The sequence below is a fragment of the Felis catus genome, chromosome B1, assembly GCF_018350175.1.
Source record: "Felis catus isolate Fca126 chromosome B1, F.catus_Fca126_mat1.0, whole genome shotgun sequence".
NCBI classification, from domain to species: Eukaryota; Metazoa; Chordata; class Mammalia; order Carnivora; family Felidae; genus Felis; species Felis catus.
Window position 1 is genome coordinate 29102677 of NC_058371.1, and position 25218 is coordinate 29127894.

Genomic DNA, 25218 nt, shown 5'->3' on the forward strand with positions numbered 1-25218 from the left:
TAGTACCCAAACCAGTTTACACATTTAATTCAATCCCTATCAAAATACAGCATTTTTACCGAGTTAGAAAAAACATTCCTAAAATTTGTATGGAATCACAAAAGACCCCAAAGAGCCAAAGCAGTCTTGAAAAAGAAAAGCAAAGTTGGAGGCTTCACAATTCTGGACTTCAAATTATATTATAAAGCTTTAGTGACCAAGACCATATGGTACCAGCACAAAAACAGATACATAGATCGATGGAACAGAATAGAAAACCCAGAAATGAGCCCACAATTGTATGCTCAATTAATCTTCAACAAAATGGGAAGGAATATACTGTGGGAAAAAGATAGTCTCTTCAACAAATGGTGTTGGGAAAACTGGACCACTTTCTTTGACCATACACACAAAACAACCTCAAAATGGTTTAAAGACCTAAATGTGAGACCTGAAACCGTAATAATCCTAGAAGAGAACACAGGCAGTAACTTCTTTTGCATTGGCCATAGCAACTTCTTTCTAAATATGTCTCCTGAGGCAAGGGAAACAAAAGCCAAAATAAACTCCTGGGACTTCATCAAAATAAAAACTTCAGCACAGTGAAGAAAATAGTCAACAAAACTAAAAGGAAACCTATGGAATAGGAGAAGGTATTTGCAAATGACATACCTGCTAAATGGTAAGTATCCAAAATATATAAAGAATTTATCAAACTCAACACCCAAAAACCAAATAATCCAATTAAAAAATGGGCAGAAGGCATGAATAGACACTTTTCCCAAAGGAGACATACAGATGGCCAACAGACACATGAAAAGATGCTCAACATTACTTATTGGGGAAATATAAATCAAAACTACAATGAGATACCTCCTTACGCTGTCAGAATGGCTAAAATTAAGATACAACAGGTTTTGGCGAGGATGTGGGTTAAGGGGAATCCTCTTGCACTGTTGGTGGGAATGCTAACTGGTGGAGCCACTGTTGAAAACAGTATGGAGTTTCCTCAGAAAGTTAAAAATAGAACTACTCTATGATCCAGCAATGGCACTACTATTTATTTACAAAGAATATAAAAATACTAATTCAAAGGGATACGTGCATTCTGGTGTTTATAACAGCATTATCTACAGTAGCCAAATTAGGGAAACAGCCCAAATGTCTATCGCTTGACGAATGGATAAAGAATATGTGGTGTATATATACACAATGGAATATTACTCTGCCATATAGAAGAATGCAGTTTTGCCATTTGCAGTGGTGTGAAATGGAGCTAGAGAGTATCATGCTAGGTAAAATAAGTTAAAGAAAAATGTCATATGATTTCACTCGTGTAATTTAAGAAAATGCAAATGAGCAAAGGAGAAAAAAGGGAGCAAACCAAGAAACAGACTCTTAACTATAGAGAACAAATTGATGGTTACCAGAAGGGAGGTGGGGGGGGGATGGGTTAACTAGGTGATGGGGGATTAAGGAGTACCCTTGTTGTGATGAGCACCAGGTGTTGTATGGAAGTGTTGAGTCACTATACTCTTGATACTCATAGTACACTGTATGTTAACTAACTGCAATTAAAAATAAATTTTAAAAAAAGCGGTAACAGTACAGTGAGAGAAAAAAAAGTGCTCTAAATTCTGTGAGGTCTTAAATACTGAGAATAAACTATAAAAATCTGGATGGTAGTTAAGATTTGGAGGGAAAGGAAGAATAACTTAAGTTCATTAATTAATGCATGCTGGTTAAACTATGTTAGCAAAAAAGAAGGCTTTTTAAATTTTTTTTTTTTCAACGTTTATTTATTTTTGGGACAGAGAGAGACAGAGCATGAATGGGGGAGGGGCAGAGAGAGAGGGAGACACAGGATCGGAAACAGGCTCCAGGCTCCGAGCCATCAGCCCAGAGCCCGACGCGGGGCTCGAACTCACGGACCGCGAGATCATGACCTGGCTGAAGTCGGACGCTTAACCGACTGCGCCACCCAGGCGCCCCAAAAGAAGGCTTTTTAATAAAGCATTATGAGAATATGCCAATAGAGCAGTGTATTCATTAGAAAAATGTCAAATATGTGGAGAATGTTGAAATTCTATTTAAAAGACTGACTTTAATGTTTGTATTGAGTCTAGACTTCAAAAATGGTCATTTTTGTGTGTTTTTTAAATAAGATCCTTGAAGTGACATTCATCCTATGAAAACAGTACATTGACTTTATTTTTAGAACTTCCCCAAACTGTGATGTGTGACATTCATACAAAATTTTCTCTACACTCACTCTGAAAATAGAAGATATTTTCAGAAAAATCTTGTTTATTTTATTGATTTTGAGAGAGAGAGAGATTGTGCTTGAGTTGGGGAGGGGCAGAGAGAGAAGGAGAGACAATCCCAAGCACACTCCATGCTGTCAGTGCAGAGCCCAATGCAGGGCTCAGTCCCATGACCATGAAATCATGACCTGAGCCAAAATCAAGAGTTGGCCTGCTCAACAAACTGAGCCACTCAGGTGCCCCAGAAAAATCTTATTTCATATTTTATGTGAGAATACTGCAGCATATGTGTATCCTTTGCACAACAGTAAAGTTTAATTTTTAAATCCTTTTTCCAACATAGCTCTATATAATTTATTCTTTTCTATCCAAAACAACTGCCATAGTCCACAATGGCTTCTGTATCTCTTAAGTATTTCTCACACCGCTAGAGGCTATGGGACACAATACAGCCTGGAAAGAATGATATGGTGGAATATACTAATAGATTTTTACATGAAAAAATTAAGTTATATGTATGTCAATTCATAGGATAAAAAAATATAAATATACACACATCACAATGTTAATAGTGGCTTTCTCTTGAGTGTTGCAAAGGTGGTGGCAGAGGTTTACAGTCGCAGGTGCACTCTTTACTCTTATTTCTGTGATATTTTTTCCCATTAACTCTATTCCCTCAAAACTCGAGGAAAAGACACACACTTATTCAAAACAAAAGATAGGGCACCTGGGGATCTCGTGGCTTGTGAGTTCGAGCCCCGTGTTGAGCTCTCTGTTGACAGCTCAGAGCCTGGAGCCTCCTTCAGATTCTGTGTCTCCTTCTCTCTCTGCCCCTCCCCTGTTCATGCTCTGTCTCTCTTTCTCTCAACAATAGATAAACATTAAAAAATATAAAAAACAAAAGTAATATATTGCATTTTGTTTATAGTAGAAAGTTTGGAAAGCTGGAAGTTACAGGGAAGAAAACAAAAATCTTAAGTTAGAAAAATAAGACATAAAAATAACTAGAATTCAAGGTAGAGCCCTACATTAATTAGTATTCAAGTAACATAGTTTGGCATCTAAAACCAGTTCTAGCTATAAGGTTAGAAATAACCTTGTACCACCTTATAATTATGGTGTCAGGCCCAAATTTTGCTCCAAGATTATTTTGTTGTCCTTATGAATGAATAAAGGTATAAAGTCAGGATAGAAAAGACATATGCTCAGAGAGATTTCAATTTATACTACTGATAAACTTCTTTTTTATCTTGATTCAGGGGGATACTACCCTGACCATTTGTAAATTGTCAATACTGCCTGATTTGAGAATCTCAGCCTTATTGAACACTGTCTTCCTCACAGGCAGGGTGTGGGAGAAAGCCATGGATAATATGTGCTCTGAAAAGACTTTGCACAGAAGTTGGAGAAGAAAGCACCTCTGAGTATTATTTGCCAAATGATCTTAATAAAGTCTCCCATAGAAGAGTTGTCTGGTCTACTCCAAAGTGAGGCATGTCAGGCATAAATAGAAAATTCAAGCATTGGAAGATCCTGGGTCTAGCCTGGGAGATTTTATTCACCCAAGAGACAGATTTTCAGTTCCCTGTCAAACTGTGGAGGGAAGTGGGGCTAATTTCTCAGAATACTTTGTGACTACAGTGATCATATATTCCAGTTTTCTCAGGACAGTCGTAGTTAGCTCCTGTTTTCTTGGCATAATTGTTAACAGTTTTCTCTTTTACTCTCGGAAGTGTCCTAAAAGATCAATCCTGGCATTCTTCTTATGGCTGAACTGCTGGGTAAAATATATTGGATGTGGCAGACTATTGATTGGTTTGCAAAACAGTCATTTTCAACTGTCTTTTCTTTTATCATCTTCTATTAGAGAAGCCTAGTGACTTTTGTAGCCTTCTTACAGCTGGAATTGGTCATGTTACACAGTTTTGGCCAATGAGAGAGCTCTCTGGGAAAGTTCAAAAATCTATTGATACTGACTTCTTCTCTTCATATTTTGAGGGTGGACGTAATATCTGGAGTCACCTTTAAACTGAGTGAAAGGCCAAGAATATCTCAGAGACTCAAGCCCTAACAGTGTTGGCCCCACTGATCCTATACCAGCAGTCAGCTAATCTGAGAACAAATTAGAGCTCTATTTGTTTCAGTTTCTTTTAGTTGGATTTTGTTACTTGCAGCTAAAGTCATTCCCACTATGCATGGTGCTTTCTTTTCTTTTTTTCACTTTAGATGAGTCAGTTGTGCTAAACCTGGGAATCATCCTCTTCTTGGCATGCAGCTTACTGCCCTTTGGTGATGGCAAGTCAACCATTTGAATAGCTCTCATTCACGGGTACTCAATGCAAATGCCGAAACACAACAAGAGTGTGTAGAGTGAAGATGCAAGAACTGGGGCGCAGGTGGGGTGGGCAACAAGTTTGTCTTCTTTCATCAGAGGTAGCTCTTACTTTGGAAATGTAACATTTATTTTCTGAGAACTCTAAGGACTCTGCATTTGGCAAGGACTGTTCATTTTTCATCTTCTCCACTAATGTCTTAAGGGAGGGAAAAGATAAATCTGAATGTCATCAGGATACATATGGAGCTGAGGGCCACAGTTACTAATTAAGTCCTCTCTGAAGACCCACTTGAATGTCTTGGCACAGGAGATAAACAGACTATCTAAAGATATCTTTTCCTAGCAGTCGAAAGACCCCAGATCACTTTGTGTTCACGAGGGTGGTAGAAGGGGGCTAAGATATTTATACAGTCCCTCCCACATAGTGATGGCTGGATGGCAAGGTCCTGGTTCTCTGATAATAACTACTTTAATGGGTTAGGTATTTTATTGCAGTGCAACTGAGGGAACAGAATTCCAATCAGAGCAAGCCCTGAAGCAATTTAAGTGTTGCAAACTAACCCCAAATAGAATTCACTTGAACCTTGCCAGAAATCAGAATGTCATTTTCTTAAAGCTTAAAGGGAGAGCAAAGTAATTTGGGAAACACACAATCCTTTGAAATGTTCTCTTTTGCCTTCCTGGGGTTTATATCTCCACTGAGTCTAACAGGGTGGTAATTTCAAAAAATCTATTTTATCCTATGTTTTTTTCTAAAGAGTTCCCTCTACCTCTTACTACCGTGAGAACCCCACAGGAAATTGTCAGTGCTTTTCCTGAGTGTGGTTCTGCCTCTACCTGTTCCTGCCAAAATTAAGCCAAAATGATTCCAGAAGCCATCTGTGAGAATAGATAAGAGTGCCTTTCCGTTTACATCAGACAGCTGGATTCTGGCTTTGATGATTGGTCAGCAAAAGAGTCAAAATAGCAAAAACAGAACTCCGATTTTTGTCAAGTTTTTATTTTATATCTATCTATCTATCTATCTATCTATATTTAGTTATTTATTTTACCTGAGGATAGATGGACAGGGAGAGAGAGAATTCTACATTTTTGGCAGGAAAAGTACTTTAATCTAGATACCTAGTTTATTTCCCTAGGGAAACAAGTTCACATCAGTAAATGGCCTATTTTTCCATGAAATTTGTGCTAAAAAAATGGATGTAAGTCTCTAAAAAATTTTATTTTATTTTTATTTATTTATTTTTTTATGAAACTTATTGACAAATTGGTTTCCATACAACACCCAGTGCTCATCCCAAAAGGTGCCCTCCTCAATACCCATCACCCACCCTCTCCTCCCTCCCACCCCCCATCAACCCTCAGTTTGTTCTCAGTTTTTAAGAGTCTCTTATGCTTTGGCTCTCTCCCACTCTAACCTGTTTGTTTTTTTTTTTCCTTCCCCTCCCCCATGGGTTCCTGTTAAGTTTCTCAGGATCCACATAAGAGTGAAACCATATGGTATCTGTCTTTCTCTGTATGGCTTATTTCACTTAGCATCACACTCTCCAGTTCCATCCACGTTGCTACAAAAGGCCATATTTCATTTTTTCTCATTGCCACGTAATATTCCATTGTGTATATAAACCACAATTTCTTTATCCATTCATCAGTTGATGGACATTTAGGCTCTTTCCATAATTTGGCTATTGTTGAGAGTGCTGCTATGAACATTGGGGTACAAGTGGCCCTATGCATCAGTACTCCTGTATCCCTTGGATAAATTCCTAGCAGTGCTATTGCTGGGTCATAGGGTAGGTCTATTTTTAATTTTCTGAGGAACCTCCACACTGCTTTCCAGAGCGGCTGCACCAATTTGCATTCCCACCAACAGTGCAAGAGGGTTCCCGTTTCTCCACATCCTCTCCAGCATCTAGAGTCTCCTGATTTGTTCATTTTGGCCACTCTGACTGGCGTGAGGTGATACCTGAGTGTGGTTTTGATTTGTATTTCCCTGATAAGGAGCGACGCTGAACATCTTTTCATGTGCCTGTTGGCCATCCGGATGTCTTCTTTAGAGAAGTGTCTATTCATGTTTTCTGCCCATTTCTTCACTGGGTTATTTGTTTTTCGGGTGTGGAGTTTGGTGAGCTCTTTATAGATTTTGGATACTAGCCCTTTGTCCGATATGTCATTTGCGAATATCTTTTCCCATTCCGTTGGTTGCCTTTTAGTTTTGTTGGTTGTTTCCTTTGCTGTGCAGAAGCTTTTTATCTTCATAAGGTCCCAGTAATTCACTTTTGCTTTTAATTCCCTTGCCTTTGGGGATGTGTCGAGTAAGAGATTGCTACGGCTGAGGTCAGAGAGGTCTTTTCCTGCTTTCTCCTCTAAGGTTTTGATGGTTTCCTGTCTCACATTTAGGTCCTTTATCCATTTTGAGTTTATTTTTGTGAATGGTGTGAGAAAGTGGTCTAGTTTCAACCTTCTGCATGTTGCTGTCCAGTTCTCCCAGCGCCATTTGTTAAAGAGGCTGTCTTTTTTCCATTGGATGTTCTTTCCTGCTTTGTCAAAGATGAGTTGGCCATACGTTTGTGGGTCTAGTTCTGGGGTTTCTATTCTATTCCATTGGTCTATGTGTCTGTTTTTGTGCCATCTAAAAAATTTTAAATCTGGTCATGGAGGATGCAGCCTTTCTCTCTCAATCTTTCACTAGCTTACTTTTCAGGAAAAGTTAACAATAACTGAATTTTAAAATTTGATTTACATGCCTACGCAGCGTATTCCTATGAGAGTCTGTCTTTCTGCTTGGTTAAAGTAGAATGAAACATTTATGATTTTGGATATTCTCTGTTTAGGCTAAGGGGATGGTGGTAGACTGCTCTGCATACATTGTAGACTGCTAGCCCATGAAGATTAAACATGAAATTCGCTGGGCAATATCTAGTTAAATGCCAGAATGGAGCAGGTCAATCATGAGGGTAAAATCACATCCTGTTTCAGAGATAGGTTCAATGGAGATGGGAAGTAAATTATTCCAGTTTTGCTCCAGGATAAAAACAAACATTTATTTCATTGATTTTTGTAGAGTAGAGGTGGTATATCCACAGTGTTTCCAGTTTTTACAGCAAATTTCTAACATTAGCTGCCTAGCTATAAAGTCTCTGGTTATTGGAGTGTAATCTCTAGATGGCAGATGGAGTTCTATTAGGTTATCATTGTGACATCAATAAATAATGACACAATTTCCCAATAAAAAGGATCCATTTGGTAAAAATTTCCATCAATGCTATATTCTTGCTCTCTGCAGACCTGAAAATTACCCATTTGTTTATATTAAATCTGATTTGTATGATTGCAAGGAGGGTAGGCATCTTCCTCAAATTGTAGATAGAGGGACAAGGAATGTGAGTTGAAATAGAAACTAAATTCTCTTAGTATAGGTAGACACAATTAAGTTTCCTATCAGCTTATCTCCCAATGTACTTGACTTTATTTCTCTGTTATCTGAATTCCTAAAGGAAGTTAGGGTTAGGTAGAAGATAGGTTGAGTTGCTTAATGATAATGAAAGATAAGACTTACTGGTGGATGGTAGAGGAAGAGGTCAAAAGATTCAAAGAAGTAGGAATGTGACAGTAGACTAGAAACCCCAACACCTGATAGTGTTTTGCATGAAAGTCTGGAAGACACTTAGTTTTCCTAGGTGATAATGAATGTGCTCATGGGAGGGCTACCAGAATCACTGAGAAGCTTCAAAGCTCTGTAGAACAGGCTAATAGAAGATGCTGTTATAGAACCGAGCTCCTGATAGGAAAGGTGATGAAAATCTGAAACATTAGAATCTAGGTGGCAAGCAGTTTAACCACAAGTAGAAAGATACAGACAATTATCACAATAAGTGACAAAATCAGAATGGCAGCCAGAGGTCTCAATCTGCAGAGAGCTATGGACATGCTGAATGGGATACAGTATTCCTAGAGGCAAGAAAGATGGGCAGTCAATAAGGATACTACTTAATGTAAACAATCAAACCAAGGACAGGTGATCAGGAATCTTAGGGCAATAGTCCAAACAAAAGTCATGATCCACTGCTTAGTTTTTGGATCTAGGCCAGTTCTCAGACTCCATATCCATTGATTGAAGGACAGGCCAGTGCCCTATGAGGAAGGACCCTGCAACACCATGCTACAGTTAATCAGTAGTAATTCTCTACATCTTTCCTCAAATGGACGTAAAGACATTTACTAGGATATCTTGCATTGGAGAAAGGAGAATACCTGGGTTTTTGAGGATTGTTGTACCATTTCATTGGTATGTGGGGACCCAAAGTGCCACCATGATTCCTAGTGGGCGGTAAATGGAATCTTGGCTCAGGACTGGCTTACTGTGAGTCCACCTGGTCCATGGGCCTACAATGGATGCTATTTCTTTGATTCCCCAATATATAATTGGAAGGGACAGACTTGGCAGTTGGCAGAACACTCATATTGGTTCCTGAACCTGTGACGTGAGAGATCTCATAGAAAGGGAAGGCCAGTTCAAAGTCTCTAAATCTTGTCCTTCCTCCAAACTCTCTATCCTAGGCCCAGCTAGAAAATAAAAATAAATACCGTGTCCTGTGGGGAAGATTAATGCCATTTGTTTAAATACTTACTGCAAGGGTGGTGGTCCCTCCCAAAGCCCCATTTAGTTCACTAGTGTGACCACTATAGAAACTATAGTTTTCATACTAAATGACAGTCACCTACTGCAAAAAACCAACTGGTAGCCTCAATTGCAGCTGCTCTGCCTCTCTCCCTTTCGCCTTTCCTCCTCCTTTCTTTTCCTTCCTTCCCTTTTCTCTTTCTCTTTCTCTTTTTTCTTTTTTCTTCTCTCTTTTTCTTTTTCTTCACCCCCATCCCTTTCTTTCTGCAGAATAACACATCCTCTGGCATGTAACAGGCAACCATTTATCTAGCATATGTATTATTTTCCAACCCTCTTCAAAAGGAGGCTGACAAGCAGTTTGCATTCCCATGAGATGGAGAATAGTATATATTTAGTTGGGATCTTCCCACAGGTCAATGTTCACTCTTCGACTTTGAGTCACGATGTAGTTTGAAGGAACCTGAATGATCTGGACATCTGTAGAACATCAAATTCATCCACATACTGATGACATGGTAACTGAAGCAGATAAGAAGTGACAAGTACTTAAGACACATGTGTTCCAGAGGGTATGTGATGAACCTATGAAAATCCAGGGGCTCTCAGGGAAGTTTGTAGGGATCTGAAGTTTGGGGGGCATACTATCACATCTAATTCAAAATAAAACATATTATCTCACAGCTCCCACTAAGAAAGAAGCACAATGCTTGGTAAACCTCTCTGACTTCTGGAGACAGTACATACCATATTTGAGAATACTGCTACATTCCTTTTAATGAAGAGAAACTGCAGCAGGCTCTAGGCTATGATGTAAACAGTTCTGCCCCTCATCCGTTCAGCCTGGCCAATCCTATAGTCCTAAAACTATCTGTGGTGGGAAAGACACTGTATAGTTTATAGCAAGCTCCAAAGAAGAGATGCCATGTAGAATTCTAGGCCTCTAGAACAGTAGCGTGTAATAGAACTTACTGTGACACCGAGATGTTCTATGCAATATGGTGGCTACTAGCCACATACACTACCAAGCACTTGAAGTGTGGCTAGTGTTATTTCATCGATCTTTCTGTCTTTTCAGTTAATTTTATTTTTAAATTTTTTTTTTGGATTTTAAAATATTTTAAAATAAAATTTCAAAACAAGAGGAACAGACAACAGTAGTAGTTGCCTGGGGATAAGAGAAAGGGACTCAGGTGGGCATAGAGGAATATTTGGGGTGATGGAACTGTCCTGTATATTGATAGTTTACACAACCAACAGATTAGACATTAAAGGATGATTTTACTAGTTGTAAATTATAACTCAATTTTGAAAAAAAGAGACAAGAGCCAAAAATTTACCCTATGTGGAAAAAAATAGTATTTAGTTTTCTCTCTCTCTCTCTCAGCCATCAGCCCAGAGCCCGACACGGGGCTCGAACTCACGGACCGTGAGATCGTGACCTGAGCTGAAGTCGGACCCTTAACCGACTGAGCCACCCAGGCGCCCCTCAAACTAGTTGTTTAACAAGAACTAATTTCCTAACAGGCATCTATGAATTTACGCACGTTTAGCGGCTCCTCAAAATGTATCCGTAAATTAAAAACAATTACTATGGGCATAAACAAAGGAACAATAAAATGAGATTTTCTGTATATAAACATTTTTAAATGTTTTAAAGAAAAAATACGCTTAGGCAGAGGTAATACTTTTTTTGTATTTGATTTAATTAACATGCAATTTTTCTCTAGCAATAAAAATGTTAGAAATGCTTTTTTAATTTTTTTAAGTTAAAAAATTTTTTTAAATGTTTATTTATTATTGAGACATAGAGCATGAGCATGGAAGGGGCAGAGAGAGGGGGAGAGATAGAGTCTGAAGCAGGCTCCAGGCTCCGAGCTGTCAGCACAGAGCTGGATGCAGGGTGTGAACTCACAAACCTCGAAATGATGACTCCAGCCGAAGCCGGTCCCTTAACTGACTGAGCCAGTCAGGCGCCCTGATTTTTTGTTGTTGTTTATTTTAAGGGAGGGGCGGGGCAGAGAGAGAGGGAGAGAGAATCCCAAGCAGGCTCCATGCTGTCAGCGCAGAGCCCAATGGGGAGCTCCATCTCATTAACCACGGGATCATGACCTGAGCCTAAAACAAGAGTCAGAGGCAGAGGCTTAACCGACTCAGCCACCCAAGTGCCCCCAGAAATGCTTATTTTTAAATTTCACAAAAATCTCAGGTAATAAACAAGGCATTAGAACAAAAGATGGCTCCAAAACTAGTTCTTTAAGGCATTTACTATAAAAATACATATAGTTTTTAATAAAGAAAAACGTTTCTTTATAGTTAAAAAAATACAATATTTGGACAAGCGTCAGGTTTTCTTGAAATAGAAAAAATCAAATGTAACATACTACCCATAAGCTACATACTTAGCTCAAACTAGTTTTTTTTTTTTAAATTTTGTTTTTTTTAACGTTTATTTATTTTTGAGACAGAGAGAGACAGAGCATGAACAGGGGAGGGGCAGAGAGAGAGAGGGAGACACAGAATCAGAAGCAGGCTCCAGGCTCTGAGCCATCAGCCCAGAGCCCGACACGGGGCTCGAACTCACGGACCGTGAGATCATGACCTGAGCTGAAGTCGGACCCTTAACCGACTGAGCCACCCAGGCGCCCCTCAAACTAGTTGTTTAACAAGAACTAATTTCCTAACAGGCATCTATGAATTTACACACATTTAGCGGCTCCTCAAAATGTATCCGTAAATTAAAAAGTTAAACAACATCGTCTTTGTCTTTACAGCTTACAGCTGCACCTGCACATCTGACAGTGCCCAACTGCACAGGCAGCTCTCTTGGTAACCCCACTGCAGCATGGGCTCGTGAGAGAGGCTGCTGTCTGGGTTACTTTCCTTCTGGCCATTTATGGTGTGGGTGGGCACATCAGGTGCTGGCTCTCAGCCTGGAAGGAATATGATGTGCTTCAAGTCTCCGAAAAGTGAGGCGTTTAAAGTTGCACAGTGCTATGCTTCCTTCAAAGCTGTGGTGCCAATCCAGGGAGGTCCTCAGCCGGCTCATTTTTAAAATACTTCTGTTTTTGTTTAGGATTCTGCTTCATCTCCATGCTTGCATCATTGTTGTCATTCTCTTCTTTGTCTTGCCTTTAAGCTTTTACAGATATTTACTAGCTGAAATCATCTATGGTAATAAATCTGCAAGAAACTAAAAAGTTTCCCATTCCTCTGTAGTGTTTGAGAAATCACTGAGTGCTTCCTTTTCTTTTCCACCACCATGTCTGTAGCAATGGGTGGCTAGATAGAGAACAGAGTTCCGTAGCCTTGGCGGTGAGCACCAGCAACTCCTGGTTGATGGTGGGCCCTGGCGGGAGCTCTTCATGATACCTGGATGTGGGACACGCGCTGCTACTCCCGGCACTCATCTCTGCAGCAATCTCGTCCACAGTCTTCTTGTGCGTCCCGCGTGTGAGACCAGCACTGAGGTTGTAGGCTCATTTTACTTACTCTTAATTAATTTAATTTAAGCTTAAGTCATCACATGTGGTCAGTGACCATCATATTGGGCAATACAGTTCTAGAGGAAGTCCATTTCCTCTGCAGCACAGATTTATACCATTCAGAAAGCAGTTCCTGCATGCTGGTGGGATCTGATAGAGATAGAGTATCTGACCATGGGCGGTAAGTGACTGTGTTGCTGGCACTCATCTTCAGTACCTGCATACTCTCACCTGTTGAGTCATAAATTTGGCTGGGCCCAGCAGTACTCTGTTATAAAATGGTGGAAGTGGTCCATCCCAGTTTGGGTGTGAGAAGGGCTAGTGGACATGAGTTAGCTGCATAGGTAGATAGCCTAGACCACTGAATGCCTTCTGCTACTGTTGCACTGATGCCTCTTCTTCAGCTCAGACCCATAGCTACTTGGTGTGTACCTTTGGAAGCAATCATAGATGATGATGAAGACTGATGTAAATTTATTAGGTTAGCTTTGTGTGTCAGTATGATCTGACAATAGACTGATGATGCTCTACAACCCTACTGAGGAGTGACTTTGATCCATATCAGTGAGGAAAATCTTCCCAATGGGCAAAGCCCCAGGTTGTGCAGGTGGTCATCCACTTTGTGTTGAAGGGCATATGCCAAGGTAAGACTGTACATGCATTCATGAGCAGAAACAAATAATCTGCTAGTTGTCATGGCCCTGTAAGGAAAAAATATTGGAGAATAAGGGACAAGGATAACTGAGGAAGGATGTGAATGGGCTGATTGAAATAGTAATGAAGTGTGAAAACTTGTTTTTTCCTACCACAGAGCATCAACCACAGACCTGGCACTGATAACCAGGTAGATAGGATGCTTTGATCATTTAAAGTCAGTCAGCCTCTTTCATTGGCTCCAATGACACTGGCAAATTGAATACATTACTAGAGTCTAACACTGTGGAAGAGATGGAGGCTATGCATGGGGTCCAACAACATCGGCTACCAGGGTTGACTGCTGTTGCCAAATCGCCAACTGCCAGCAACAGAGACATGGCTGTTTTGTACCATCATCCTTCAAGAAAACTAATCAAATATGAGGTTGCAAGTTCACTACTTTGGATTTCTATCCAAGAAAGAGCAATGATTCATCTTGATTAGGATTAACACACATTCTGGATATGTGTTTGACTTTCCTTGCTGCAGAGCTCCAGACAGCATTGCTTTCCAGGGTCTTACAGAATATTTAGTCCAATGATATGGGATCCATATAATATTGCCTTAGACCAAGAGACCAACTTTAGGGCAAAGGAGGTAGGGAAGTGGGCTTATGACCATGGAATACACTGGCCATATCATATACTGTGTCACCTAGAAGCTTTTTACCGAATAGAGTCACAGAATGGTCTCTTGGAGACACAGTTGAGGTGCCTACTTGGAGATGACTCCTTTAGAAGATAAGGCACTATTTTCCAGGATATGGTATGTACATCCTAAATAATAATTATCTGGTATCATACCCCCAATAGGTATAATACATGAGTCAGGGAATCATGGGATAGGTGTAGGAATGGCTTCACTTATCAACCCCGATTCACTTGGAAAATTTACATTTCCTGCCTTCACATTTATAGGCTTTGTAGGTATAGAGATTTTTTTTTTTTTTAAGTAATCTCTACATTCATTGTGGGGCTGCAACTCACAGTCCTGAGATCAAGAGTCAGGAGCTCCTAGAGATCTTGGTTTTCAGAAGAAGGATGCTTACTACCAAGGGGCACCCAGTAAGATTTCCACTGGTCTCTGAGTTGTGTTTTGTTCATTGGGTTCCTTATGCCTGGAGATTATTAGGCAAGGATAGGAGTCACCATAAAGGCAGAATAATTGACTGTGCTGGTTATCAATATATTGCTTCTTACATCCAAATCCACCTTTGGTCACCTTACTTATTATACTTCAGGTAGACATTAAATATTTCTCCTTTGTTGGCCAGCCAAGTTTGTTAGTAGAGGGTGCTAGAGGAAACCTGTAGAAGGAAAGGGCTCCTTTTTCTAATTCCTATGTGATTTCCCTTTCTTCTTAATCCTGACCTATGGCCTAGACTCTCCTGGTGGCACCTAGTGACATTCACCCCCAGTGAGTTCCATATCACATTGTGTTCCTGGGAAAGTTTTGTGGGCATCCCACCCTGATATTCTCCCTATAGGTAACTTACTGGTAAGTTCTGCCAGTTCCCCAGCTGAGTTCAGCACCCCTTGCAGGCAGCTTTCCAGCAAGTATCATTGTTGTCACATTGGTGGGAGGCTTCCTGCTTGGCAGTCCTGGTTTGCAGCACCTCAGTGAACTTCTCCACCCCCTCCAGTGGGCTAAAGCCACACCCACTCCACTGCTCTCTCATTCTCTGCCTTGGGGGCTGGGGCATCACTCCCCTTTTTTTCATTCTTTGGGTGCTCTGCCTCAGTCCTAGAGGTGGTGGCTTTGCACCATATCTACTATTTCTGCATTCTTTAAAGTTCTTTTTAGCCCTTGGAAGCCAATTATGTTATTCCAATTCCATGCTAGTATTTGGTAATTATGTTAAACTTTTTAAATTCAACTTGCTCGTGTTTTTTCTGTCTTCTGACTGGATTCTTACCATAAAAGAACTGAAGGCTACTGCTACACAAGTGGGGCAGAGATGAATACATTCAGCATTCAGATGATCTGTTGGGTCTTCTCTTGAAGCTCCTGTGTCCAGTTGCAGTAGTAAGCGGACAAGTAGAGTGCCCATAGCCAGAGAACTGCCTGGTAACCAAGTTCTCAGGCTCCTCAGGAAAGAGACCCCGGGCAGTCTGAGCAGGCAAACTGGCTTGACCAGTAATTCTGCTGGCTAAAGGAGAGGCGAGCCAAGATTGGCTGAAAGAGAAGAGGGATGATGACTGTTAGTTGTGGCTTTAAGACCAACGGCAACATCAGAGTTTATCACATTAAACCTCTCTTGTCATCTTCCTCGATAAGGAAGACCAACCAGAGCCCTGGAGATGGAATTTCCCGATGGGTGGACTTCCACAAGAAGAGGGGGATGAGGGTATAAAGTGTGCACTGTGGTGGATACTGTAGTGTTCTGTGTGGATCCCCTCTTGGGGAATGAGATGTTTATCCTTCAGATGTGGGAAGTGACAACTGCTGACATACAGCTCACAGCTTATCACTTGCCGGGAGTTGTTCTCAGCCACGAATTATCTTCCTCATCAAGGTTTATGCTCCATATCAGTGTTGACCAGCAAGCAATTACTGGTGGTTACAAGGTGACAAAAGCCCAGACCCCTTGCTTCTATCTGGGACACATGTGTAGGGCCATCCTAGTTCCATGTCTTTGTTTAAGACAAGCTAAGTCATGAGCTGCATTCTCAGTATGAGTCAGCTTCTCCCTTGGCCCATTCCTGCCTTCCTCATTTCCTTACAGGTGCATCTCTCTTGAGATCACTTCCCAGTAAACCTGCATGCATGTTTCCATCTCAGATTCTGTATCTAGAGAACCCAATCTAACACATGTTTTAATGTTCTCCATGTATGATCTCTTTTTCTAGGAAGAAGATTTGAAATTGTCCATGGCAATGTTTTTCCCCCAGATTCTCAAAATTTATTAGTTATTTGGAAAATAATGCGTAAGAACATTTGTCTCTGAGGTGTGAAGAAATGCTCCCATGGTCATTTGCTCAAGAGGAGTGTTTCTGGGTTACAGCTCTGGGGAAGATCAAAGCTTATTTTGGTTTCAGTCATTGGTCATCTGAGGGATGACTAGAATTTAACCATCACAGTGGTTAAAATAATGTATAGTGTGACTTATGGGCAGTAAGAAGATATGCTGACGTCATCAAGCAGCATTGTGTGTCTGATAGAAGCTTGTTTGGTCTCCAGTAAGTGCTGTCTCATCCAACTCACTTGCCCATGTATTTGATGTCAGGAATATGAAGCTGGGGAGCCATTTTCAAGTCACACATTACGGACAGTGTATTTGCTACTAGTGCTATAACAGCACCACCCTTACGGGTGTGACACGTTATATTAGTGGATTCTGTGGGTCAGTAATTTGGACAGAGCGTGTATGCTTTCTAGGCCTGGTCCACACCATATTCTGTATGGTACTCTACATTTTCTTCCCCAGTGTTCCAGGGGATGGCAACAGCCAGGACAATCTGGAAGGCTGTATAAGAGTTTTGGAAGGCGGCAGAGCCTGTGTCTGTCTGGGTCCTTGTGTGACTAGAGGGAGTGGAGTTCTCTCCTGGCAACAAGTGGATTTTATGTGCGTGAGAAATAAGCATTTATTGTGAGATTTTGGAATTTGTAGGTTAGAATAGCCAATGTTGATTTCACGGCACTAATTCCTATACCAAGTAGTGTTCTGTTGTAATAAAAACTTAAAGTGACGTTAGCAGTTAAGTGGTGAGAAAATATCAGAAACAGAAACACTGGAGTCTTGTCTTATACAGTGACAGTGTTTTTGTTAAATCATGAGCCTGAGGAAACTTGACATCAGGTCCTGTGACTACTGAGACTCTAGCTCCAGGGTACAAGACCAAAAAGCAATATGTTAGGAGTGTGTATGGGTTGTAATTGGTTGCCACTAGCAAGACTTTGCAAGGAAGAGATGAGCTCAGGGAAGAATTGGCTTGTTTGGAAGGAAAGATTGAAGGGAATAGAGAAAGCCCAGAAATCAAACATTTCTCAGAAGGTTGCAAAAATTTGACTCTGCTGGACCCCAAAACAGTAAAAGTAAGATAGAAATGTTTTGAGTAACAGAGATCCATTAAAAATCAGCCTTAGGTAAAAAAAAAAATATTTCCATAATAGCCATCATTTGCATATCTGAAAAGTCACTAATGTGCTATGCTAAATTTAACTAAATTGATTATTAACCTTGAGATACCTGTAGTGGTATAAAGAACTGCCAGAAGCAATGAAATTTGAATTTCATAAAAACACAACCCAGATCAAATTTTTAGGCAAATTTTTAGGCAAATTTTTAGTCCCCATATGACTAAGCAAACCATGGTGGTTGCTTAGCAGTGGTGATGGTGGTGATTTTTTCCCTCACTTAACCAAAAGAAATACATGAGTTATACCCTCATTTATTGAGCACTTCCTATGAGGATGGTGTAATCCTAATGAGACCCAAATTGGGTGCCCAACAGCAGAAGTGACACAGAGCCAAAATACAAAGTAAAAACATTAAAAACTGCCAAAAGAGAGATAGCAAATGTTCTAGGATTTCAGAAGAAGTTGAAACAACTGCCAGCTGACATATTTATAAAAGACTCATGTCAAGCAGAGCATTTGACCTGGTAGGACTAGGTAGGACTTTGATATATACAAACAGTGGTGGGCAAGGACATTGTAGGTGAGTAGCAAGGCAGGGTGAAAGACTTGAACTGTGAAAGTGTCCTCTTGGCCTGAGATGGATTTAGGGAAGATTTAAAAGATATGCTAGACATTTGAGGACCCAGGATTTGACATTGAGAGTGTATTCAGGCATATGTTAATGTGGGTGATGAGGGACTATAAGGCAAGCTGAGGGGCAAGCACAAGCTAGAATACACCTCCCTCACACCCCCAGCAAGGTGGAATCTGTGTGATATTCCTCAGACACTCCTACTGCCCAAGGACAAAGGAAAGGGAAAATAAATAGTTGACTGATAGAGATCACAGTCATGCAGGACATGAGTCTCCATCAGTTTAGAAATATCTTAGTAAATTACAAGAAAAAGGCAATCTTATCAATAGCCTGATCTCCAGAAACCTATGGACTCAGTTTCCCGGAGCCCTAATACACCTTCTCCTCCACAGTGATGTAGGGAACACAGGCAAGAACGAAATGGCAGGTAAAATTAAATTTCTTTATAACCTGCAGCCCATTGACAAATACAGAGTATACCATTTCTCCAGGAACCCCCTACTGTCCTAATGTTAATGCCTTACTGGAGGGAAAACAACCTTAGCTTGACAATAGCAAGCCCCCTGGCATCTCAGGAGTCTTCTTTAGCATATCAAAGTCCTTCTGGAGGCCTCCCTTTTGTCTTTACCTCCCTCAACTCCATAGTATATAACTAGTTACAACCCCAGTGCAGCTCTTCCTGTCCCTGTGCTTTAATAAAATCACTTTTTTACACCAAAGACCTCTTCAAATATTCTTTCTTGGCCATCAGCTCCAAACCCCGCCATCACTACAAAGCCCCATCAGCGGATACTTTCCAACATTATCAGTTATATTATGTGTATTAGGCATATGGTTAGAACTATGGTAGCAGAATGTAACATCATTTGCAGAAAGAATAAAATGGAGAGAGGAGACCTGTTTGGAGATCATCACAATAATCTTGACAATGAGAAGGCAAAGGACTAACATATGCATTACAAGAGAGATTGGCTCAGAAAATGCCTGAATATAAGAGAGGAGAGGATAGGTTCAAGATGTAGGAGGGAGAATTTGAAAGCCTTGATTTCTCTGTCTGTCCATACTTATGCAAAGATAAGAATGCACTGGCTTTTATAAAGTAAGAATTTTGTGAACCCCAAAATGCTGATGAGTTATAACCTCTCTCAGTGACGGTAAGGAATAAAGTGTTAAAAAAAATATTTATAATCTGTTGCACACAGAGGCACTATAAAGAAGGAGCCAGGTAGGGCAAACATCTGAAGATTAAGTGTATTTTGCTGTCTTAGTTTAAAAGTCGCTAAGTTAGATGATAGTTAAGGAGAATCAGACATGTGTGTACATATTATATGTAATATAATGTAATGTATATATGTAATGTATATTACATATAATATATACACACATACAGTTAACTACTTATGATGTAGAAAACAAAGGCAGAAGGAAGTGGCAGATAAAATTAAATTTCCTTATAACCTGCAGCCCATTGACAAATACTTGAGGCAGGCAGTATATAACTTTTCTCCAGGAACTCCCTACTGTCTTAATGCAAATGATTTGCCAGAGGGAAAAACAACATGAGCTTGACAATAGCTAGGCCTCCAGAATCCTGGGAGTCTTCTTTAGCATATGGAAATCCCTTTGGAAACTTCCCCTGGACTTTACCTCCCCCAGCTGCCAAGTATATAAACAGTCTCTCCTTACCATCCTGGTGCAGTGCTTCCTACCCACGGGTCCTGTCCCCGTGCTTTAATAAAATCACCTTTTTTTTTTGCACTGAACAGTCTCAAGAATTCTTTCTGGGCCATCGGCTCTGGAAGCCGCCACTATTCCAAAACCCCATCACTTACATTTCTAAGTCATGGTTGCTATAGGAAATTATGATTGTTCACTTTACAGTTATTAAATTGTTTTTCACCAGCAAAGTGCTACTGGCTACTGTCAGCTTAGGGCGAGCAGGGGACCCCAGGGGGTAGAAATCCACAGATGTGGTCTGGGCCCATCACCAGCAACTGAACCAAGCTGGCCACTGGCAGATAAGATCTAATTCCCATATACTCATAAATCAAAGACCCCACCCTACTGTGGTAAGACTTGGAGGTAGCGACAATCACAAGAGGTGTCCTGCCCATGAAGTGGAATGCTTAGACAGTGAGAAAGAAAGAAAGAAAGCAAAAACTACCAAGGCCAATATAACCTTAATATGCAAACTGGACTAGGGCAGCTAAAAAGGAAAAATACACAGGCTCAATTATTCATGTAAATGAAAAAAATCCTAAATGAAATCTTAGTAAATTAAATCCTTAAATAAGCTATTATTAAATAAAATTCAGTGCTAGTAAGAAAATCAGAGCTATACTATATTGATTAAAGTGAAGTTAAATTGTTAGACAAAAAAGGCCTCTGTGATTTAAAGAGCAGGGAGATGTACTCCTGTTTTATGTGAATGCTGCAGGGTGGGTGCCCCAGGTTAGCCAGCCGCATCACATGTTCCTTCAGGGATCCAGGTTTCATCAATGGTGTGGCTTCATTATCTGTTAGGATAGTGTATTTCAAACTTTAGTGGCAATCGGAATCACCTTGAGAGCTTTAAAAAATCCAGCCTGGGGCGCCTGGGTGGCGCAGTCGGTTAAGCGTCCGACTTCAGCCAGGTCACGATCTCGCGGTCCGTGAATTCGAGCCCCGCGTCGGGCTCTGGGCTGATGGCTCAGAGCCTGGAGCCTGTTTCCGATTCTGTGTCTCCCTCTCTCTCTGCCCCTCCCCCGTTCATGCTCTCTCTCTCTCTCTCTGTCCCAAAAATAAATAAACGTTGAAAAAAAAATTAAAAAAAATAAAAAATAAAAAATAAAAAATAAAAAATCCAGCCTGCTGGGTCCCCCCGCAGATTTTCTGGTTTAGTAGGTTTTGAGTAGGGCCTGAGAATTTGCCTTGTCAAATAAAAGTTCCCACGTGATGATGATGATGATGACAATGAGGTTTTGGAATGGTGGGGGTTCAGAGCTGATGGACAAGAAAGATTTCTTGAAGACATCTTTGGTGCAAAAAGGTGATTTCATTAGAGCATGGGGACAGGACCCGTGGGCAGAAAGAGCCACACTGGGCTTGTGTAGAGTGACTGGCTATATGCTATGGAGTTGGGGAGGTAAAGACAAAAGGGAGGCCTCCAGAAAGACTTTGATATGCTAAAGGGACTCCTAAGATACCTAAGGCCTTGCTATTGTCAAACTAAGTCTGTTCTTCTAGTAAGGCATTAACATTAGGACAATAGGGGGTTCCAGGAGCAATGGTATACTCTGTATTTGTCAATGGGCTGCAGGTTATAAAGAAATTTAATTTTACCTGCCATTTCGTTCTTGCCTGTGTTCCCCACATCACTGTGGAGGAGAAGGTGATATTAGGGCTCCGGGAAACTGAGTCCATAGGTTTCTGGAGATCAGGCTATTGATAAGATTGCCTTTTTCTTGTAATTTACTAAGATATTTCTAAACTGATGGAGACTCATGTCCTGCATGACTGTGATCTCTATCAGTCAACTATTTTTCTTTCCTTTCCTTTGTTCTTGGGCAGCAGGGGTGTCTGAGGAATACCACACCGATCCCATCTGTGTGTGGGGGTGTGTGTGCTAGCTTGTCCATTGCCCTCAGCAGCTTGCCTCATGCTCCCTCATCAATGATGCTACTAATATGGGACCATACTTTTACTGAAACCTCGTTATCAGTAGCATGGTTTATCAAATGGGTCACCAAGAGTTCCAGGTCACAGAAAAGGTGAAAAAGAATATGGGTATGTCCAATTACTATCTTAAGGTAAAGGGAGTTGCATGCATGCATCAATTTCCCTTTCATTTTACTGGTAATAGCCTAGTCACCCAGGTATGTCTAACTCAAGTTGGTCTGGAAAATGTGGTCTGTAGACAGTGGGGTGCTGGGAAAAATCTCTTCTGATTCTGTATTTAGTGGTATTGCACTCCTGGCTTGAAATTGACCATGGCGTAAATATGGCGTAGAAACTGGCAAATGCTACATATCAGGGCTCTCCCCAGTGTAAAGGCCAGTTAAACATTTACCAGCACTCTACTGTTTTTATTCAGTCACCACATTTAATTTCAACTCTATTATGGGGGACATAGGGGAGATAAATTTTGGTGGACAATTAGCTTCTGCCACAATGACCAAGTAGGTTTTATTCTAAAAATGTGAAGATAAATATCCACTAAATAAATGATCTACATAGAAAAATCTATTAAAATTATAGGTTAAATTGATGTCATTAATTCCATGTGGTTATCTCAATAGATGGTAGAAAAGGTACCTGATAAAATTTAACACACTTAGATGATAATTCAATGAGCAAACAGGAGCAAGAATCTTGATAGTGTTGAGGAATAAAAACTTTTCTTCTACTCTCTTAGGTGAAGTAATTGAGGGCCTGCAAATGAAACTGACAAAAGACAAAGCAAGAGAAGAAACAAAGTCTATCCATGCATCCACATAAATGGGAGCTCATAAAAAATGTAGCTCAAAATGACAGTAAGAATTTGGGGCTTATATGCCATCTTGATGGGGGAAGGGGAAGTACACTTAAGGGAAAACAAATGACTTTTAGGAAAGATAAATAGGCCTCTAGGAGAATAGGTAGGAGATATGATCGTTTTGTGATAATTGCCTATTTAGGCAATTTCTTATCTCAGTGCTGATACCTTATCTCCTGTGATGGGAGTTAAGCTTCCCTGGTTGCAGTTCCTGGGGAAGGGCTTTATGACCATTGACTCCTTTTGGGAGGCTCTGCTTTTAGGCTTTAAGAGGAGCTCAGAAAAAAACTCTTCCTGCATCTGTTGATTCTAAAATGTCATCAGCTCAAAATAATCCTTATGCACAGTGGTATGTTCTGGATCCCTTCAAGAGTCTCTCTATATAGAAAACCTGCAGCAAACATAAGGATACATCTGTTTTTAAAAAGTTTTGGCCTAAAAATGACACATTCCACTTCTGTTCATATTCCATTTACTAGCGTTTAGTCACATGGGTAAATCTAACTGCAAGAGAGGCTGGGAAATGTTATTCTGGAATATTGATACAAGAAAACTGCTAGCAGTCTCTGCCATATCCTCTTACCTTGCTTATGTTTCTCCATGGTACTTATCACCACTCGACACACATATTTACTTGTTAATTTGTTTATTGTGTGCCCTCTTTACTAGAATGTAACTTCTACAAGGGCAGATAACTTTATTCGGTAATTAATGTATCTGTAGCCTAGCAGAGTGCCTGGAATATGGTAAATATTCAGATATTGATTTAATGACTATATTGAATGACTATAACAGATATATATCAAAAATTAATGCAAAGCCTCATCCTTCAACAAAGAGGACTCTAAGTATTGATTCCCCAGCTGACTGAGAGAATGGTGGTGCCAGGTACAATCATAGGAGAGAAGGAGAAAGTTGAAGTTTTTTAATAAACGCGAATTTCTGGTGTGGTCAATCAGATAGGTGTAGGCTCAGATGGGTTAGTTGGAAAAGCACAAGCCTAGAGCTGGGTCCATAGAATTGGTTATTACATGCATCATTGTTAAAGCTGTCAGAGAGGATGAGATTGTCAAGGAGGAGGTATACAAAGAGGAAAGCAGAAGCCATGGAGAAAGGGAGGGATGAGAACCTTGTCAGAGGAGGCAGAGATTGTGTGGTTCTAGAGATAAGTGAATAAGCAGAGTAGTGAAGAATCAAGGAATCCATAAGCGAGAGAATTTCAAGACCTATGGCATCTTTATTAAGGTCTGTAGAGAGTTTTGAGAAAGCAGAAGAGAAATTGAAAGGGATCTGGAGACACATCATCTAGCCGTGTGATCAGGAAGACCAAGAGACCATAGATGTGGGTGAAGACTCTTGGACCCATCGTCCTGTGTTACTGTAAAAAAAAAAAAAAAATGACCACAGGGGTGCCTGGGTGGCTCAGTCAGTTAAGCCCCCAACTTCGGCTCAGGTCATGATCTCACGGTTCATGGATTTGAGCCCTGTGTCGGTTTCTGTGCTGATGGTTCAGAGCCTGCTTCGGATTCTGTGTCTCCCCGTCTCTCTGCCCCTCCCCTGTGTGTGCTTGGTCTCTCTCTCTCTCTCTCTCTCTCTCTCTCTCTCTCTCTCTCTCTCTCAAAAATAAATAAACATTTACAAAAATTAAAAATATCACAAACTTTGTAGCTTAATAGAACACACATTTATTCTCTTACTGTTCTGGAAGTCAGAAATCTGAAGTGGGTTTCATGGGGCTGAAATAAGGTGTTAGCAGGGCCATGTTACCTCCAGATTCTGTAGGAGGGAATCTGTTTCTTTTCCTTTTTGAGCTTCTAGAGCTGCATTCCTTGGTCTCTGTCTTCAGGGTCAGTGGAGTGGTGTCTTCAAATCTCTCTCTTTGTACCACTTTCACATTGCCTTCTTCCCTTCCATCTTGAGATCTCTGTCTACATCCCTCTTATAACAATACTTGTAATTATGTTTAGGGTCCACCTGGATAATCCAGAATAATTACCCTATCTCAAGATCCTTTAATTATATCTGTAAAGTTCTTATTACCATGTACAGTAGCAATCACAGTTTCTAGGGATGAGGACCTGGGTATTTTTGGGGAGACATCATTCAGCCTACCATCTTCTCCTTTGCCTGGCTTACTCTTACGAAAGGTCATTGAGGGAACTGCTCAGCAGAATGTTTCGAGGCAAAAATGGGAAGAAGTTTAAAGTTGAGAAAGAGGAGATCTCAAGGAAACCCTTTTTGGCAGGGATTGGGGGGTATCGAATGGAATAAGGCAGGAAGGGTAACCGTTTCATGCTGCAGAAGACCACAGTGTGTTTGTAGACAGAAGACAAGGAGCCAGTAGGGCTCTCACTGAACAAGAGACTCAATCGTTACTCCCTTCTCAAATGTAATCATGTGAACAGGGGTCATGTTTATTTTGTTCACCAGTACATTCTAAGCACTACAGGCACTGCTTAATATATAGTATGCACTCAATAAAAATGTGTAGAATGAATGAATCATTTATGAAGCAGTAGTGTAGACCTTTGTGCTCATTCTGAAGAACTAAAGAAACCACAGAAATCTGCTTTCAGCTGGTCTGACACCATACTGACAAAGTACAAAAAAA

The 25218-nt window shown here is 40.5% G+C and overlaps 2 long non-coding RNA genes across 2 annotated transcripts in view; one reads left to right on the top strand and one right to left on the bottom strand.

The window, feature by feature from the left end:
* The window catches only part of LOC109498779, a 35517-nt gene extending 25385 nt beyond the window's left edge, over positions 1 to 10132 (bottom strand). The window contains exon 1 of the long non-coding RNA XR_002155679.3: positions 9947 to 10132. This is a non-coding gene — a long non-coding RNA (uncharacterized LOC109498779). The remainder of the gene's footprint in view (positions 1 to 9946) is intronic.
* LOC101095820 overlaps positions 1 to 25218 on the top strand; it is a 199611-nt gene that overhangs the window by 97442 nt on the left and 76951 nt on the right. The window lies entirely within an intron of this gene.